This window comes from Vidua macroura, chromosome 1, assembly GCF_024509145.1.
Source record: "Vidua macroura isolate BioBank_ID:100142 chromosome 1, ASM2450914v1, whole genome shotgun sequence".
NCBI classification, from domain to species: Eukaryota; Metazoa; Chordata; class Aves; order Passeriformes; family Viduidae; genus Vidua; species Vidua macroura.
In genome coordinates, this window is record NC_071571.1 from 135,563,898 (window position 1) to 135,580,960 (window position 17,063).

General features: G+C 37.4%; 1 non-coding gene across 1 annotated transcript; it reads right to left on the reverse strand.

The window, feature by feature from the left end:
• Positions 1–402: 402 nt before the first annotated feature.
• On the reverse strand, positions 403–485 carry TRNAL-CAG (transfer RNA leucine (anticodon CAG)). The gene has a single exon. It is a non-coding gene; the product is annotated as a tRNA-Leu (tRNA).
• Between the last annotated feature and the right edge of the window lie 16,578 nt (positions 486–17,063).

The window sequence follows — 17,063 nt, forward strand, 5'->3', positions numbered from 1 at the left end:
GAACAGAACAGAATAGAAAGTTCAGTTGGCAGGGACCTGCAGTGATCATCAACTGCTTGACAAATTCAGGGCTGACCAAATGTTAAGGCAAGTTTTTAAGTGGATTGTCAAAAGCCTATAAAACATTGAAAGGCTTGAGGCATTGACCACCTCACTGGAAGCCTGTTCCAGTTTTTTATCACCTTGGCAGTAAAGAAATGCTTCCTAGTGTCCTGTCTGAATCTCTCCTGACACAGCGTTGAACCATTCCCACAACTCCTGTCAGTGGATACCAGGACCATGAGAGAAGGATCTCCCGTTTTCCTCCTCAGGATGCTATGGAGTGCGATGAAGTCTTTCCTCAGCCTCTCTTTTCCAAAGTAGACAAAACCAAAATCCTCAGCTGCAGCCTCAAAACGAAGTTGTCAGAAGTGGGATTCGAACCCACGCCTCCAGGGGAGACTGCGACCTGAACGCAGCGCCTTAGACCGCTCGGCCATCCTGACCCACGTGGGGGAGCTCTCACGGCCCGATCTCTGTCTATTTGTAGCTATTTTTAGTGATGTAATATTGTTTTTCTACACGCGGTGGGTGTTAAAAAATATTCCAAATGAGAACGTATTTTGTGTTACTCTCTGGTAACCATAATAACTGATATTTATTTGTACATGCAGCTGTTGCATTCTGTGAATGAGCATTAGTGTGTGGAGAAAGAAACAGGTACTTTTGCATGTTTATTACGTACACCATGAAGCAGACATTTGGAGCTGTACAGAAATTAATAAAAATGTGGTATGCAGTATGGTTCACAAGGACATTGCTTAAGGCTGATTTGTTTCCTGTAATGTCTACGAAGATCCCCCTGAGATATGTACAAGTTATTAATGGTAAAAGTTCTCTGATATTTGAAAGGGGACTGTGACGCTGAAGCAAATTGTATGTCTCCTTGCTGAAGGTTTTTTTCAAAAAAAATCATGTGCTTGAAAGCTGAATCTAGGAACCTCTAAATATAAAAATTTGATCAGGATTTGTGAGTAAAAGTAAATGTGAAAGACAAGAGGTGTGCTTGTTTCGAAGCATCAGGTTAAAGTGCGGTGTCTTTGTTTGGAATATATACTTACTAGTTGGAAATAGTATATAAGTAAGTATATACTTAACTTGTTTGGAATATATACTTACTAGAGAAAAAAAAACATATACTTACTAGAGAAAAAAGATATATACTTACTAGAGAAAAAAGAAAAGAAATGGGACAACCAGAAACTGACTGTCAGAAATGGCAAATAAAATATTTTTATTTTAAATAGAAATTAATAATATAATTTATATTAATAATATAATGAAATTGCCTTATAAGCTTCTAAGGAATTATTGTATAATTTAATATAAATTATTTAATTTATATATTAATTTACTTATAAATTAATAAATATGTTTATTGTATATAAAATATATAAGTATTGCAATATAAATAAAATTTAATATATGAAATATATATAAAATTATAAATATTTAACATTAAAAGTATATATAGATTCTATATCTATAATTTATATATTAAATTAATTTATATATTAAATTATATAATCATTCATTAGAACCTTAAGAAGCAATATTTTCCAGTGACAAAGAAAGGCAAGTGTCTCTACTAGATTGGCCAAAAATTGGTACTGATTTTATTTGATACTGTTGCTTCTGTATGGAGAAACTAATTCTTCTGACTCCAGTTTGTCAATGTCTTTCTCTCTGGGGAGCCCAAAGTTCTGGGCCCAATACTTTGGTGCCGTCTCATGGGTGCTGAGGTGAGGGAAATAATGACTTGTCTTGACCTACTGGCCATGTCCTTCCTTGGAGACACACAAGAGTTGACTGGACAAGGCTCTCTCTCGTCCTGATTTCAGAGTCAGTCCTATTTTCAAAGCTGACTTTGCTTTGAGCAAGACTTTAGAGCAGGTAAGTTCTAAAAGTCCCCTCAAACCTAAACTCTTTTGTGATTCTACAACTATGTGCTGTAATTTTGAACAATTTTGTGTAACAATGCTTGTGAATTGAGAGTATTAATGCTGTATCTTGGACATGCTGTAATGTGTCCTGAACCTCTACGCTTTTATCCTTGCACTCATTCTAGGGCAACAAGCAGTCTTGTCTGAGGCCTAGCAGAATGAAAAGATGAGTCTGTGTAACCAATATTCTTGTAGCATACTGGAAATGTTATGCTTCTTGTTATGTTAGGAGTCAGGATTTATGCTGTAATTCATGCTGCACTTCAGTAGTCTTGGTTGACTTACTGGAAGGTGAAATTTTCTCATATTTAGAATTAGTAATATATTTAAATTCTATAGAAACAGGGCCTTGGAAAGGTGACAAAACTTGTTTATATGTGCTGAAATAAAAGTCTTAGCCAATGTGATACAGTTTGTTTGATTGGGTGGTTGTTTTTCTCCAAAAAATAACTGGTGGACTGAGCAGAAGTAGACTTTTTCCAGCTTTGGTATATAGCAAGATGGGCAGAGTGCAATAAGCAGAAATAAAGATGGCAGAAGTTTGACCATCAAAGTCTACTCATAATGTAGTAACTCCAGAATGAGCAGCAGTTGCAGCCTACACTCTTTCTGCTGCCAGCACAGAGCTTTCTGGGTCTTTAGCCAGCAGCTTCAAAACCTTGTGTTCCCCACTTCAAGACATATTGATGATGCAAAGCTGACTGAATGTGTCCTGAATTGCTGGGAAATTAACTAAATAGGTCTTAATTTAAATCAAGTCTAAGTCATAAAAATAATATTAGCCATTGACTTCTAGACTGGTAGATCACACAGGAAAGCATAACTAAGTGCATACCAAACATACAGTGACCTTGGTAAAGAATCTGCTCAAGCCTACTCCTGGACAGCTCTCCCTTAACAGTGGGCATTTTTTGGCTCAGACCTTCATTAACTACAGAGCTAATGATCTGTAGCATTATCTCTGTTCCTAAAAATCTGCAGATCTGGCTGACTTGCTGGTTAAAATGTAGTGGTACTTGGTATGCAGTTGCCATACTGAACTCTAGTAAGTGAACTGAAAACCTCAATAAAAAGGTCATATTTAAAAAGTTGTATGTATTCCCCAAATCCTTTGGCACAGACTTATGTAGCTGCCTGTCCATCCCACATTCAGACCCATCAGATTTGAGGCTGGAGGTTGTTGCGTTGCAGGATGTTGATGGGCCCAGCAGATGTGCTCCTATCCACTGAAAAGAAAGTCCCTGGGACGTAAAGTGCATTGGTATTACCCATTGAAAGGGTTTGCTCTGCTGGTTCCTGAGTACATGTTCTGATGATAACCAGTGAAATCTTGGCAAAAGGTTTCACTGTTGATAGTGTCTCATATTTTTCTGCTGGTGCCCAACCTAATCAGTGATTTGCACTGCTGTCAGTGTGTAGCAGCAGTTGACATATATAAATACTGGGTCCGGTATCTCCTGTACTGCAGATAAAAGGCATCATGACATCCTTTGATATGAAAGGCTTCTCTCCCACCTTTGCTCGTCCCTCCTGTTACTTGGTCCAAGCCCTTCCTTGGACATTTTGGGTTTCTGTCCTGCTTTAAGTAAAGCTTCTCACAAAGTGAGAGCATCTTTTGTGCTTTTCTTGCTTTGAATGGGAGAGTTGCTTTCCTCCTTATGTTTCAGCTGTCTCCCTGGGGCCCTGAAAGAATTAAAACAGAATGACTGTATCCAGTGGGACCATTTTCTCTCCTTCCAAAGAGAAAATGGAGCATGTTATATGGGTGATAATGAGATTAAATGTGGTTAAATGGAGACTTGACTTCAAATAATGATGCCTTTTCACTATTCTTATAACTTTACATTTTGCCCCTAGTTCTGCAAAAGCAAATGTGCTTGACTTTACAGATATCTCTAATTCTGTTGTCAGGCCTTTTTTGGTTGCACAAAGAGAAATATAAAGAGATGCATAGACTCAAAATGTTGTCAAGAAGGTGGGAAGTTCTCTTCCTGCCCCGTGTAATCTTTAGGGACCAGACTCACTCATTTATATGAAAAATATATTTATATCAGTAGCAGAAAGAGACTATAGGCTGGAAACGAGACTGCTCTGTGTCAGAACATGTTGTCTCAGCTGCCAGCTTTCTTTGCGGTACAACTTCAAATTGAATTATAGTCACAAGTAGGAATAGTAATAGGGGCTTTTTCCTGGGCATATTCCCTCTGTTCCTGGGCATATTCCCTGTAATTCCAGTGGGAATTAGAGATCTGAGGGGCACAACTGAGAAAAAAAATAATCATCTTACTCTATTCAAAGTATGTTGAGATTCATCTTACTCAATTTAATGGGTCTTTCTTATTAGACAACTCATCCTCAAAACATCTTATAAGCAAGAGTGCTCATAAACCTCCTTTGAATTAAGTACAATCCCTTAAATTCCCCAAGTAATATCTTCCTTTTGAAGATATAAAGCAGATTAAATGTGTGGAACCATGTGGTGTTTATAGGAGATCAGGAATACTAGAGAAGGCTGGCATAGCATGTCTGCACTGTCTGTGATAATAAGAGAAGATGCCTCAGGAGCATATGTTACCAGCAGGATCCAGAAAAGACACAGCATCAATGTGTGAGGCAGGGGAGGTAGGATTCCTTCTATTCCCTTGATATGGATGCTGAGTATCAGCTTTTCTTTCCTTCCAAATCACTATTTTGTCAGGAATGTGAGCATCAACTCATTGCTCTATGATTGCTGCCTGTTGAGTTGGAATAATTTTTTTCTTAATACTTTTGACTCCAAGTGAAATTGAGGAGTTCTTCAAAAGAAAAAGATAGAACTGCCTTTATGTCTTATGTCTGCTGTTCACGAAAGTCACAGGTGCGGGCTTTTGTTCATGCTTAAGGGAAGACCTTAAGAGCTGAGGGTAGTCAGTGGATTTCTTGTCTGTTTTCACTAGAACACGCTCAGATGAAGAGCTGAGCTCATTTCTATTCCCAACCTGTCCTCTTCCTATCTAGTAACCATCAACTCCAGTGGATGGAAGTAGTTACATTTATGGTTATCAGCACAGGGTAAGGATGGGGGTTTGTATTTAACATGACTGCAGTAAAAGGTAACTTGATAGCTGACACTGGGGCAGAACTTGACCTGCAAAATCCTAATTACTAATTGATGAGTAAGCATCTAACCTAACTTTCAGCTTCCAGCTCAAGTGTTCAGCAGTAAAAAATATCCTTGTGCTTGTTAGGAAAAGTGACAAAAGAAAAGAATCTGTAAACCATTGGAGATGTGATAAGCATGGAAAATTACAGTGACAGAATAACTATATTTTATTGTTAACAAGGACTTTATTTTTACTTTTATATAGCAAATTCCTAAAATATTTGAAGCACAGTTGCATATTTATAATCTATTAAAGTTCTGTCCTTATTTATAAAGGCAATAAAAAACAAACTATTGAACTGGAAGAAGTCTTGTCAATTATTTCTATTAAATTAATCAGATGATGTTGCGTATCCCAGACTCTCACGTGGAAAATCCAGTGACAAAAGTAGTTTATCATGCAAACTGTGATGGAGGCCCTGTGTCCTCTCTTGGCAATTTTCCAGGAAGGCTGAGACATGGTAGAGAAGTTTTAGCTTAAACAGGGCTAAATAGGGCTGGTAATAGGCTGGTAGACCTGAATGTGGAGAGCTGATGTAGCTAATAGAGGATTTAGTGAAAGGAGAGCTCAAGAAGGGCTTGCCTTGTGCTATCAAGAGAAGGGAGAACTATATGGGATTATCTAGAGTGTTCAGGTGATTGTCTTTTCCAGATATTTTCCAGGGTAATAAACAAGCTTTGAATAAATGACAATACCTGGCTGTGGTTTGGTTTCTATTTCCATGTCATAAAGCCACTTCCTACTAACTACAATTCTATGGAAAGAGTAAAACCCAGGACTGTTGGTACTGTTATATTAGTTGTGCTTGAGCCTCCTTTTGAACACTGCAGCCTTTCTCTCCTCTCAGACAGAATAGATGAGATCTGCTCTCTGATACACAGGTGAATGTTTTTTTCTGAGGTGCAGAGGGAATGAATCTCCAGCTGATTTTATATGGGTCTATTTGCAATAAAAAAAAAGCGTACAACCAGTGAGTGCAGCACTGCTAATTATCACATAATAAAGATAATGAGAAATAACAATTATATTATAGCATATCTATTATGTAGTAAGAACACTAAAGTATTGAATAGTGATTAAGGTACTATAAAATGTGGAAGGTTTCTTAAAAGTGCTGTATGTTTGGAAAGTGGGTTTTGTTAGTGCAACTGTCAGTACTAGAGTCTTGTGACTGTGTTATGCAGTATGTAAAAGAAATAAGCAATACATTAAGTGCACGATACTTCACCCTTCACTGTGTACAGAAAACAGTATCACGGTAGCTGTCAAATATTAGCCATCCCTTAGACTTCCCCCTTTTTCTAAAAGCATAGCATTTACATGTTTACTTTTCTTATCCCAAAGAGACATAGTATCTTTTTTTTCTTTCCCTCAAAAGGCTTTCTATTTGCATGATTAATATGTTCCTTGCCTACTGTGAAGAGGAATATCTGCTTCACTCTGGTACCCAGGCTGACTCCCTATTGACTGCTTTCCAAACTAACATAAGAATTATTTATGTTTGCAACAAAAAGAAATCATGCTGGTTTGGAGTGTGGTTTTCTTGTTGACATTTTAGAAACTGTTCCAGGCTCTTCTTAATATTTAGACAAACAAATATATTTGCTTTTTTCTGGTGCTGCTGTTGACATTTCCTAAGGGAATTACTGTAGATGTTAACAACTTCCCAGCACAGGCATGCTGTAATGGAATAGTTCTTTGCTTGTGGCCCTGACACAAATTCCTTTTAACTGATGTTTTTGCTGAAAGTAATGTGATTGTGATAACTTATGTGAGTCAGGGTAAATGTGAATCAGTCCTGGCTATTTTGGGGAGCATGAATGTCTGCTAAACTCCTCAGTGTTTTGCTTCTTGCAGAAATAACAAGCAGAAGGTACCAATTTATTGTGTGCCTCAGAGCCTCTGTGCTGCACACATATCTGCAGTGCAGAGCAGGAAGAAGATCCATGAGGAGCATTGGTAATTGGTGAAGCCTGAAGGCCAGGGAAGCTTGTAACTCTACCTGCAGAAATTGGTCAGTTTGGGGCTTAGCTAATTTTGGAATTAGTAGCCATGAAAAGAATCACATAGTGCAATGTGCCCTTGTATTTGTAGTGTGTGCCTCAAGGGCACTGTAGGTTAGACACAGATTGATGTGTGTGGGTTGAACCTGTGCACTGCCTTAACTTTACTATCTGGTCAGTACAAACAGGGTGTAGTTAGATTAGCTATTAACCCTGGGCTGTTCACTTAAAGAATTTATATGGCCTTTTGTCGATGAAGGTTTTGAAGAGTTTTTAAGCAGGTTGGGTTTTGTTCTGGAATCCTAGATTGAAAGCCTGAAGCTCTTATATGTAACCAGCCTGTTTAGCATGTGTCTGTATTAAAAATGCCTTCATTGTTCCTACAAGAACCAGTTATAGCTTACAATCTTCTAGCAAGACCATATCTTTTTCTGACTGGTCATGTATTGCAGGTATGGAACAGATTTTCCTCAAGACCCATTGATGTTTTAGAATATTTTCAACTGAAAAACCTTTCTGTCTCTGGGATTATCCTAACCTCAGTTATTATATTGTCTGCATTTTCAGTGAAAGTGTAGAGAAAACTGTTTGCAAGACAGTCATGCAGCAGCATTTTGGCCATGTTTGTTCAATTCCTGAGCCTTTGGCTGAGGCTTCAAGAGGCAGTCTTTATTGGTCTGTGGCTGTTCCCCTGCCTTGAAAAAGAACAAAAACTGTCAGGAAGAAAGATATTCATCCTAAGGGTAGACTCCAGTTACATTAAATAGAATAGCAGCCACTTGGAGATGGGACTGGAAGGCAGCCAAAAGGACACTGAAATTTTTCAATAGTCTGTCCCTATCCCTGTCTTCCAGTGATCAACGGAGAATGTAATTTCAACCTTCAAACTATTCACTGCAACCAAAGGAAACTGAATGCTGTTCTGGCTCTATTTTAAAGAGCTTTGTAACCTAGATGAGGAGATACCCTTCTTTTAAATGTGCATGTTGTTCTACTATTGGAGTAAATCATTGCAGGTATTACTACTTATTGATTTAAGTAAATTGTCCTTTTGCCTGTCTTGTATGCATTTCACAAGGAAAAAAGTTGACCTTGGCCCATGGATATAACACATTTTCAATTAGTGTTTTGATTGAGGATTTCTCAGATAGTCCTTCCTGCTTGCATCATTAGCTGGAGGCAGTCAGCCAGGAATCACCAAGTGAAGTCATGTTTTGAGGCATTCGTGTCACAACAAGATCAAATGGCTTTCCTTGTAATGCCTGCAAAAGGCTTTAACTGTATGCTGTACCTTCTTTATGAAAATCTCTCAGATTTATCTATGTAAAGGCAGATGGCCTGTGACTTCTAGCAATATTACAGGCTCATGAACCTCCAGCAATTTCAGGCATGTATTTGCACTATCATTTTTCCCTTCCTTGTGAGAAATCTCTGTACCCTCATGCCACTACAGGGGAGATGTAACCCATTGAGCTGGGTGGGTCCTCTCAGCTAAAATAAGATCAGAAATAGCTGTCAGAATAGGTCTGCTGCCACCTGGTTTCAGGCAATACTCTTCCTTTCCCAGTGGATTTTCTATGTATGTCTCCCAAGGAAGACAAGAAGCTGAGGCCTTTTAATTCAGAACATTGCATTTTAGTAAAACCAGGGATATGGGAATATAAGCAAAATAAGAAATTGCATTATGTAGGTAAAAATCTCATTCCTACTGTCAGATATTTGGGAACTTTTTTAAATTAGGTGTATTCTAATATTTGTGCAGTGCAGTGTTTCTGTTTTTCTTTCCTCCTGAAGTGTAGAGTTGTATTTGTATGCTGTTTGAAAAACCCAACACCCTGTCCCTTTTTTTCTACACATAATGGTAGTGAAATAGCTGCTAGGATAGGAAATAGATAGGAAAGCAGAGAGGTGAGAGGTGTCTTCTCTGAGTATGCTTTGGATATAAAGTAGAGATGACATTTGGCCTTAGAAAGATGATCTGTAGGATTCAGGAATTGAAAATCATAGGTACAATAGGTATACACTCTCAGCTGCCCACAGAGTGGCCTGCTCTGCTTTGTGAGTAGGTGTCAAAGAACAGGGTAGCTAAATGTTCTGCCCAAAGCCCAGTAGTGCTGCCCAGGTCATGGGAGAGTGCCACGAAGTATGGCACTTATTATGAGGTGTATGGGGTGTTACACAAATGTGGAGTGTTATCTAAAGTACCCAGTGACCATAGCTGGTTATTATGAAGAGCAGCAGTTACCACTGTGAGTAGTACATTAGCTTCAACAGAAACTACTTGGTGCATTCAAGAGTAAAATAATGTCCTTCAGTTTTTTCATTAATGTAGGAAGGGCAGCTTTCTGCCATGCAAAAACCTGGATTTATAGCATGTTCACAGCTAATGTGCTCTTCAGGATGGATAGTTTTATCCAATCAATTTTTTAAAATGTTTGGCAGATAGATGAGAAAGAGCCATCTGATATCCACCTTTAAATTTCATATTTAGTAAACACACCAAATTGAGTGTATGGCTCAGATTTCTGTCTCTCACTGTGTTTGTGCAGAATCTTTTGCTTTTAAAGACCATGATAGATGAGGTGAAAATAATGACAGATGTTTTCTGTAATGTGTATGGCATGGCTTGCTGTCATGGGGATCCTTAATTTAAAATGGGCACTGCTGTCATCCATGCCTATCCTGGGGGTGCTTCGGGAGAAGAGAGCTTTGTTCAGCCAGAGCTGCATCTTACACCTCAGTGCCACACAGACCTGCAGATGCTAATTACTTCCTAATCTGTTTGTCATTAAATGGCCATAAAATTTTCTGTGACTATTCTTTTCTGAGCACAACTAGTTCATTGTAAGTACTCTGCTTGCTTTTTTTTTTTTCTCACTGTGCTACAGTGAACAGTGGGGGCCGAGAAGACTGAATGAATAAAGAATAAAGACAGGAGATGGAGAAAAGAGAGGTGAAAGAAGTGGGGAGTGAATGAAAATTAGGGACAGAGAAGTAACATATGTATTAATATTTTGACAGCTCTAGAAAAAATTAATAGACTCAGGACTATTTATTAAGGAAAGACGTAGGACAAAAGAAATTACAACTTTTAAAATAGGGGGAAAACACTCCAGGCGTTTGTCATAGTAAAAAGTTTTAGTTTATTTATAAGCATTTGAGTTTAGAAAATAAAATTGAAGCAAAAATAGAAAAAGAAAAACTGAATAGTGGACCATAGAATGAAGAAGGTGATCAAAAAGGAAGAAAAGCAGAGAGGGAAGGCTACCTAAATCCAGTTTGCCCTAGTGCATGTTATGCTCTGAGTCATACTTAGGGCCCCAAACATTTCAAAGAATTTAAAAGGTGATTGTTTATGCCTACTAAAAATGTGTGTATTTTTTTAACACAAAAAGTTAATTAACCTGTGGAGCTGATATCACAGAGACAAAATTTCTAGGGAATTCAAAAAGGCCTTCACATTAGTCAGGTAACGAAACACAAAGGATTTTGTGAAGACAGTGTGATGTTTTTTCTAAGGACTACAGGAAAAATCTCCATTGCTCAAGGAATTAAACTTCTGGCTGACAACGGTCTGGAAGGAGCTTTCCTTAGTTTAGCTCATGGGTGCTAGCTGCTTGTCAGTAATAGTACCCCTGTTCTCACAGTGGTTTTTTACACTGGTTTTTGTTTTAGTTCTTGTTATGCAACGGGGCTAAATCACACAACTCACGCTAGAAAAAAGTGGTGGAAAGTGATAAATCATTCTAAAAACATTATGATCAGCCAAGGTTACTTCTGAAGTCATGGCCAAGCAAAAAGGGGACTGCAGACATCATAATTACAACCTACCACTCCATCCACTTCCCATTTCTGCAGCGAAGGAAAAGCTTGTTAGATGAAGGTCTAATGAGTCACATTAGCTGGCATTTCATCTGCCATAATAATGGACCACAATCAAAACATAGTAATTCATACTTCTGTGTGAGTTGTTTAATTACAACTGAATGAAAATTTACTCACAAGATGATGACACATATTGTTATTCTTGCCTCTTTAGTTTTGTTTTAGTTTTTCTTGGGTCATAAAGAGCCTTTTTATTTCATCATAGAACTTCATATAGTAGAGGAGTTTTTGATTTTTTTCCTGACTATTTGTGTTTTGTTGTTAAACAATAGATAAATGTTTGCTTCATTGGGCTAATGAAAGGAGAGTTGATGATTTTAGTGCTGAAGAGCTGCTTTATTACTGCTTCCTGCATAGCCATCTCCATCATAGGTTTGCTCTTTAACTTGCCAGTTCTTTTTAATGTATTGCTTTTATGTGTCACCCTGAGGTAGAGTGGGATTGTTCCAGTTTTCTTGATTTCTTTCATTAAAATTACTGACTTTTAAATTCTCTTTTCGAGTTTAATAATAGCCACTTTTGATATAGTAACAAAAAAAAAAAAAAAAGCCTAGACTTTTAAGAATATTCCAAAGAGGCTATAAAACAGACTATCAGATTACTGTTCACTTGAAATGATCGTAGTGATAGAAAGATTAAAAGAAATTTGCATAACTTTTCAAACAGGAAAGGGAAAAGACAAGATTGATATCGTTATACCAAACACGACATTGGAGAGTTTTGCATTTATTTTCTCACAGTTCTTTCTGGCCTGCTGGGTTAGTGGAGGACAATAAGTCATGTTGGACTCACTTCTTCCTCTAGGTTCTGATTTTTATCTGGAGAAAGGATACTTGAATTGATCTGGTTATTTCACGGTTACAAACCATGATTACTTGAGAGTAAGATTTATAGTTAAGAACCATAATGGCATTAAATTTAAGCAGTCAGAAAAACGCTGCATTAAATGTAAAGATAATGTCACATTGGAAGAGCTAATTCCTGATGCACTATTGAGTCTTAAATTCACTTTGTAACGAAGAAAAATGTAACTCAGAATAAAGGAGAAAGAAAGCACTACATTTTCCCCTGTGAGCAAGCTAGCAGAGAATTTTAAGAGCCTTCCTTCGATTTTATGTCTGGACTTAAAATGGTCACATAAAAATGTAGACGTAATCAAGTATTCTATATACAAGATGAAATTCATATGTCTGATTTTTTTCTGACAGACATACATGCTTGGTAGTCTTCTTTTCATACATGTTTAGTAGGGTAGAGCAATTCCCTGGAAGGTACAGGAAAGAATGTGAAAACTGATGAAGTGAAGAGAATTCAAAGAAGGAACATGAAGAAGATGGATTAACAAGTTATGGAAGTAATTTGGGTCCATGAGAATATGGTAATTCTTCCCAGTGGCTGTACCCCAAGGATACCAAATATATCTTTATTCCTGTTTCTGGTCCCCACTCTCCCTTCACATGCATTGCCCAGTGATTTAACAGTGGGCTTTCTGGTCATGAGATTAGACCTTCATCTATAAGTTACATAAGTTAATGCTAAGTCTCAGCTCTGAATAGTTTTGGGTAACACAGGAGAGAGAAGTCCATTCTCTGTGTAGGTGAAAGTTCATTTAAATATAGTTTATAATAGGAATAACTTCTGGTAAAAAAAGAGCCTCATTCCCAGAGGAAATTACTGCAACATCTAGTTTGATAAGGAAGTTTTAATTTTCCTACACTGGATATAATCTTACAAAATTGCCAAGAATTTTGCTGCTGATGTTAGTAGAAGCAAGTTCAATGCCTGGATGATTTATTTTTTAATTGATGTTACTGCTCAGAATTATCTCCTTATTGTAGCTTGACTTCATTCTTTCTCTTTTGTTTTTTTATCACAATATATGATAGCAAAAAAGGCTTAGAAAGGTTTATTAAACCTGTCCCTCTACCACTTTAAAACTGTTAACCATGTTCCATCTTTATAATGATGGCTTGAATACCCTTTTCTGTCGTACTTATTTTCTAACACTTCCTTTCTGGATGGACCAATAAAATCGTTCTAAGGGAATGTACAAACATATTAGGGGAAGGTTTTTTTCTCCTCAGTATCTCCAAGAAGCCAACCCCACTTCTGGAGCAGGAACACTATGATAATATATCACAGGCTTGTTATATCAATTACTGTATAATATATCACAAGCTGCTAAGATCTTGTTTTATAAAAAGACTACCAGTTGTAATGGCACATTGAGGATATTTAACAGCACTCATGCAGAACCCGCTTTGTCACTGCTTTATAGTATGTGAGATAACAGCTCAATAAATATTCCGAGCCAGCCAGAAGTGAACATTTAATATGAAATTTAAAATACTTCATTGGTTTCTTGCCAAAAGTATTGGACACATACAATGCATTTACAACTCCTGCATGGTTAGGATTTGAGTTTTGTTACTTAGCCAAATATTGTATGCAGCATTAATTACAAGCTGACTTCAAATTATTTTAGTATAAATACTACCTTTGCAGAGTCAGGTTTTAAACCAACAAACACATGTGACCATTTATTGCTCATGATGTAGGATTAGAATCATTATTAGAATCACTGGAATATGGTACAAACTTAGCATTCTGACTTCAAAAGCAATTGCATGTTTAGGCAATTCTACATTTTCTTAAAGCCAAGCTAAGCTGATTCCACATGACAGTGGTTTTAATGAGGCTCAATAAACAGTACAGTTTGTAACCTCAGGCCAACTGCTGAGCAGAAGCCAAGAGCAGTGCTACAGCTTTAGTGAACCCATTACTGTGAAAGATGCTGGATCCTGGAGCAGCCTGAGTCACTCATTGCACAAGAGATGAAGCTCCAATAAATAAAAATGAATATCTGAGGTGACGGGTGACAACTTCATGCAAACGTGATTTTCTCTGATTTGACAGTGCCTTGATAAAGTCTTAAGGCATGTGGTTTACTAGCAACCATTTAAATTTCTAGCCATTGAATCTTCTGCTTTACTTGCAGACATAGCATTTGGGGCTTGTGGTTTCCTATAGGTATTAAAAATTGCTTTGCTTATGTATTGGGCCTAATTCTCAGAACTACTCAAGATCTACAACAGCTTCTATAAACTGTTGGAGTAGTCAACAATGCTGAAATGCATATGTTTTCTTTGCCAGTTTATGGTTATTTTTTATTAAATTCTTTTAAAGGTGAATTGATATAGGTTGTTTCCTACCCTTAGCGCTGCTCTTAGACCATGTTCTCCCACCAGCACATTCACTGACCTGGAGCCTCATGAGAACAGTCTGCATTCCCTGTGAGCAAGGTGAGGAAATGGGGGTTAAAAAACCACCAGAGGCAGCATAACTCCTCTTTTAAGGTGCTATGGCTCTCTTAGTCTTTATGAAAATATTTCTAAAGGGTATCTGGAAATACAGTATAAATGGATTTAGGGGCTAAAAAGAACAGAATTGAGATATTTAGTCTTGAAGTGAACAGGGAGGCTGAACCAACTCTATGGATTGTTTACACACCAAAGACATAGACCAAAATAAACAGAAGAGTTGGCAGCACAGGACAAAAAAAGTTGGTCTTGTACAAGAAAACAGGTAGAAATTAGTCTACGTTGCTGGGAATAGTATAGTATATATTGGGTAATGCTTGGACTTGATCTTAAATGTCTTTTCCAGTCTAAATGATTCTGTGATTCAGCGTAGTGTACTGGACTGTTTATTCATATTTCCCTGAGATAATCTTATCAAAACCCCTTAAATCTAAGCAGTTAATAATGTTTGCCAAAATTGTGATTCTTATATAAGTTTTACCTGTCATCTTTGCAAAATTGCTGAATCACAGTTTAAGTGGTTATTGCTGAACTATAAGCTGATAACAGGTTTACCATTTACACTTTTGATCTTCAGCGTAGTAAGAAAGCAGAAAAAGATGTTAAGATAACACAAAGCCAGTGCAAAAATATTCTGCAATCAGATTCTGTTCCTTATTTAGTGCAGTTAAATTACCAAATGGCAACAACAAACATTAAGTTGTCATCTGCTGACATTTATTTCAGTAGGAAACAGGAAAAATGCACTGTTAGAAAGTAATCTCAGAAACACTAGGGATTTGCAGAGATATAAAGAGACAGATAAACACAACAAAAATCAATATGGTTAGTGTCCTCAGCTCTATCTCCACTTTCCAGAATGATATAGTTTCTATTTACAGGTGGGAAATATGCCCTCAAATACTGGTGGCATTGCAAGAAATATTCTGGGGAACAGTCAACATCATCACACAGACCATGAAGGGAAAAACCACAGCTTTTAATCAATGGAGGAGAGGAAATGAATGTTACTAATACACTATTCTCCCTTACAAGGTGGCAGGCCTGACACCATGCAGACTGATATGTCTGAGCCAAATCATGAAAGACAAAGCCAACTTTGAATGGGTAGATCAAGCACTTGGAGTTCCAGGCAGCAGGATCCATAATATGAGATTAAACAAGGGTTACTAGTTTGGTTTTGCAAGCAGATTGACTTTTGGTATCTGAAATTGTTTTATAAGTGTCTATCTTTCATATTTCTTCATAGAAATATAGAGATACTGGCAGGAAAATTGTTTTGTTTAATTTTATACTGTAATTGCCTGTTGAGTGTCCCTGCCAGGTTAAAATACACATATGGAAGAAAATGGTTGTAGTCATCTTCCTAGCCTGTGGTAAACCAGAGGCTTTATAGACCTAAAGCTATTTAAAAAAATGCAGGTAACTGATCATAACATATTATTCAGGACTAATGATAGTTCTGAACTTTAAATTATCTTGTATTCTAAAGAAATTGGCACTTAATGCCTTTTCCAGTGTTGATATTCCCGTACAGAGAATAAGTGATTGCTGACCTAGGGAAAGAAATGAGGCATCTGTGCAGAACTCCAAAATTTCAGTGGTTCCACATTACAAGTTGCCGGCTTATTTACTGAGTCATAATTTATTGGTGTTCCCCATCTCTGTAAAAGTTTAAAAGCACAAAAAGCTAAAATAGACTATAAATCCAGAACCTGATCCCTTCTGATGCATATCTGTAGGTTCTGTGTCCAGTTTTCCTGAAAGTACCCTATGGGGAGTCACGGATCACTCCAACATTTTTGTTGTACCTTGTGATGTATTCCTGCCACTGTGATAATCAATCAAGAGATTAAGTAATTTGGTTTTGAGTAGAAATGGATGAGGCACATATAATAGTCCATGGCAGGCTTCAGACTTTTTCCTGTATTGAAAGGAGAGCTCTCCCTACTTTCCATTAGTATCCCCTATGTTTGTGGTGCCTGGGATAGATTTTGTGTGGGTGTGAAAATTGTGATGGTGGAGGTCTCGTCACATTGCAGAAATGATCATGACCACCCATGCCTGAAATCCCCTACCCACAGCCAAATGGGGGGATAAGCTACCCTTGTAACATTCTTCATTGTGCTAACAGGGCCATGCAGGAGGATATTTCAATAATCCATCTAGGGTGGATTCATGGTAGCAGGAATGGAGGGTATGGAGGGCTGGCTGTTGATATCTTTATTGATTTATTCTCCTTTGCCTTGAGAGTCTCAAGCTCACTTCTGTGCACTTCAGTTATTAAAAATTACGTTTTAAGTTCCTAATTGCAGGCAAGCTTTTGAGTGAATGGCGTAATTCTCGTGATCAAAGCATGAGCTTTATTTTTTCAAAATTACATACAAGCATCAGTGAATTGTTCCTGTGTCTACTGAAGCTTCTCTCTCATTCTGAATAGCAGAGAAATAACTGTCTTTCTTTTTTTCTTCTTCAATGAGATTTGCTTTTCGGTTGATATTCCTTTCGAAAGGAAATTCAGATATGAAAGCCTGGGACAATGATAATCTGGAAATTATATTTTCTATCAGTCTCCATGAGCTTTACTGTTCTGAGTAGAAGGACTTCATTTGGCCTAAGCAGCTATCCCAGACTATTGCAAACTGGTAAATGAGTGCAAAATTGATACTATTTTGTTAATTGCCACTTGAGTCATTATTGTTGTACGGCCATTGTTCTGCTGCTGTTGTG